The following is a 3873-nucleotide window of genomic DNA, read 5'->3' as shown; positions in this document are numbered from 1 at the left end:
TGGGGACATTGGAGGAGAGGTGCCTTCCTTGTGCTTCAGCTGTTCAGTGTTCAGAGGGAGAGACTGCTCTCCATGTGAGGATCTGGTGTCTGACGCTGGTCACCTGTGAATACACTAAGGGGCCCCTGCTTCTTTGACAAGAAAAAAGGGGAGAAATATATTTCCAGGCAGCTCTAGGTAGGAGACGGTGCCTCATGTCTCAGCTGAATGCTAGTTAACATTCTTCCTCCTCCTTCTCTTTTCGTTCCACTGGTTGACCGTGACCCTTCAGCTGGGCAAGCTCTCAACCTCATCCACTGACCTGACAGACTAGCTAAGTAAGTGTCTGTAGTAAGCCCCCCTGTGACGCAGGGATGTTTCATTAAAGTTGTCTTTATTTCTCACAAAAAAAGGTCATTCATGTCTTGCAAGGAACAGAGGGACTTTGGTCCTAGATCATGTTAACCTTCCCCACATTTGGAAAAAAGTTCATCCTTTGCCACATTTTTACTCTGAGGCTGGTGCTGCCAGAGCCACTGTGGCTGCCATCCAGCAACTGGACTGGCCACTGGTGGGAACTTACACAGATATGGCATGTGACTCTTCCGGGCCCCGTGATCCCAGTGTGAAAGCATATGTATTTAACCCCTGGGAGACCTTCTTATGTTTACTTTCCACAAAATAAAGACTAAAATTCTCTGTCCATTCCCTAATAAAAGCAAGCCTCGATTCCACTTGGCCAGGGAGTGAGACCTTTCACAGGAGAGGGTACCTGAACTTCAACTTCTGTTCTTCCTCTCCTAGTCTTCTCTATTTCCGACTTTGGATAACTGGGGTTGATTTTGATAAGGGAACTGATAATAAACATTATGGTTAGTGGATTACGCTGTTAGGTTAGTGGGATTAGACTAGTTACTGGGTGGCCCAGATGCAGAAGTAGGAATAGAAACTTCAAGAAAGAACATCATATAACTGGCCCAACTTCCATGAGATCTTCGGTATCAACAAGATAGATCCTAAAGCTCAGTACAACGCGAGGTTGAAAATGTATCACGATATCTGATGTGCAAGTGTGGCTTTCATAGAAAGTCAAGCTACCTAGGGAAGAGGTAGTCAGTAGGATTGGACAGTCAACTTCTGAGCTAAAAGGGTAAGGAGGCAGGCTTTTTGTGGGCCCCAAGGTGAGTTAACGGTGAGTAAGTAGCATTTCGTAAGGCCATTTACCTAGTGATGGCACTTCTTCATTTCTATACTCCCATGAGTTTTTAATAAAATCTTATTTAATATTGATCCCAGCTGGCTGCTGTCACACTCTGGTGCTGGGCAATGTCCATCCAGAACAAGGGCACTTTTTTCTAATTTTATAAATCTTCACTACAGTTAGCTGTGGCCCTGGCTGTGCTTCAGAGGATCAAGAAAGGAGTCATATGTCTGTGACTGGATCCAGTGCTAAAGGGGGACGAGGCCCAGCATGAGGTCAATGAGAATTTATGAGAGCCCCAAGAGGAAGAGAATCTTGTGTAGGTGGCTTTGGAGCTCTCAGGCAGAGCTGTACAACTGGTATATCTGGAGTGTGTTGCAAATGTGCCTCAATATTGAACCACTTAACCCTCAAGGAAGCGGGCTGAGGTCTGGGGCAACCAGAGCCTCCATATTGGTCACCTCTGGCTGAGAGCAGCCCTTTACCTAGTGTGCATGCAGTACAATTATATTCTCAGTGTGCCATGATAGGAACACGTTTGCAGAGCACTGCCGTAAAGTATCACTTGTTAGAGGACCTGCCTGGATTTGGTATCTTGGAGGAAATGTCTAGTCGTCCTTATACTTGGTTATCTGCTTCCCAGAACCACCACAGATTAATATCAGAAAATGATGAAGTGGGACCCTTGAGTCAGAAGTGCTGGGCGATCCTCCCAGGAATGGGTACAGGTGCTGCAAAGGATGAACTCTGGAACATTTTAGAGAATATGAGCTATTTAATTCTGAGTTAAATAGCTGTGACAGTCGTATTTAAAACTGACAAACCATAGTCACAGGGATGTAAAGTACAGCCTAGGGACATAGTCAATAATATTGTTTGGTGTCAAATGGGTACTATACTTATTGGGGGGTCACTTTGTAAGTTATATAAATGTCTAACCGGTATGCACACACCTGAAATTAATATAATATTGAATGTCAACTGTAATTGAAAAAAATCAGTTAAAACTGACAAGCCACTCTTACTCTTCCCAGTGTTAGTAGTGTGTGTCTGTGATAATCTGAGCTACTGATGACATCATCTTGTTCCTTCTCCCCTTGAAATATCTCCCAGGCCAGCCTCTGCTTTGTGTTCTCCCTAATCCTATCACCCTCTTTCTTAAGAGGTAGGACTGCCACATGTAATTGTGCAGTGCAAAACCCACACAACTCTATGCTAAGAGCCTTGATATTCTCCATTGTCTACTGAATAGAGGTCAAACTTTACAGCCTGGTACCCAAGGCCCTCCATGATCTGGCTTCAGTCTGAATCATTGAAGATGCTGGCTTCAGTCTACCTGAATCAATGAAGATGCTGGCAGGAAACAGATGGCCTGCTCAAACAATTTAACCAAGAATGTAATGAATGGACTATTTACAGAGTGGTGGGTATGACTGAGGAACCAATCAGAGATGATGAAACATGCAGGAGTTAGTCACAGTAAAGCGATTATCACCCATAGGGGCTGATTCACAGGGAAAGCAGAAGTGATCCTAGTCCCTGGAGAGAAATTGGAGCCAAAGAAGAGAGACATCCCAAACAAGAGCTGTAACCGCAGAGCTACCCTGACCAGAATAGCCACGAGGCAGGGAGGGAGCTGGGATAAATACCCAACTGTCTCTCCTCCTGCAATCTTATCTCAAGCCAGTGCCCCTGTTGCCAAACCAAGTGGAGTCAGAGGGCAATGGAGTGTGGGTGATGCAGTCCCTAGGTGTCAGCCTCTGCAGGGCATACAAGGTTGGAGAATGCCTCTGGGGCAATGACCAGTACATTTCTGCCCTCTGTCGAGTTCTCTAATCCTATGCATTAGGCACGCTGCTTCCTTTTCCTAATGGAACCATGGTAGTTCACACGTCTGTGACTTTGCCCATGCTTGTGCTTCAGTCTGGAATGCCCTTCTCACCGCCCTCCTGTATTTATACATTTGAAATCATACTCATTCTTTAAATCCCAGCTTCAAGGTGACCCTCTTAAAGACTTCTCTGATCCCCCAAGCAGAATTCTGTAGGCCAGGAGTATATATGGCTTGCAAACCCTAAGATACTCTCTGGTCCTTTACAGAAACAGTTTGACAATCCCTGTTCTAAAACTGTATTGTCCAGTACAAGAGTCATTAGCCACGTGTGACTGTTGCACACTTGAAATGTTGCTAGTGCAACTAAAAAGCAGAAGTTTAAATATGTATTCATTGAATGTCAAGTTAAAAAAAACAATACTCAGTTTTGTTAGGGAAACCTTTTAAGTCTGTTTAGCACAACTTGGGTATGCAAATCTCTTTTTTTAACTGTACATTTTATGAATTTTAAATATGGATCAAGTATGTCTGGTGACAATTTTGTTTCCAAATTGCCAAGTACCATAAATACACACTGACTTTTGAAGACTTAGTAAGAAGAAAAAGGAATGTAAAATAGCTCGATAATTTTTGTATTGATTACATGTTAAAATGATTATATTTTCTATATATTGGGTTAAAGTATATTATTAAATTTAATTTTACCTCTTTCTTTTTATCTTTCTTTAATGTGACTACTAGAAAATTAACATTGATGTAGTAGCTTGCATTATATTTCTTTAGGGCAGCACTGTTCTATACTAATGTTCAGAAACTCGTAATAATTTCTATACTGTCATGAACACATCTGTTTTCCTCT

This window comes from Rhinolophus hipposideros, assembly GCF_964194185.1.
Source record: "Rhinolophus hipposideros genome assembly, chromosome: 5".
NCBI lineage: Eukaryota > Metazoa > Chordata > Mammalia > Chiroptera > Rhinolophidae > Rhinolophus > Rhinolophus hipposideros.
This window is presented reverse-complemented; position numbering follows the sequence as displayed.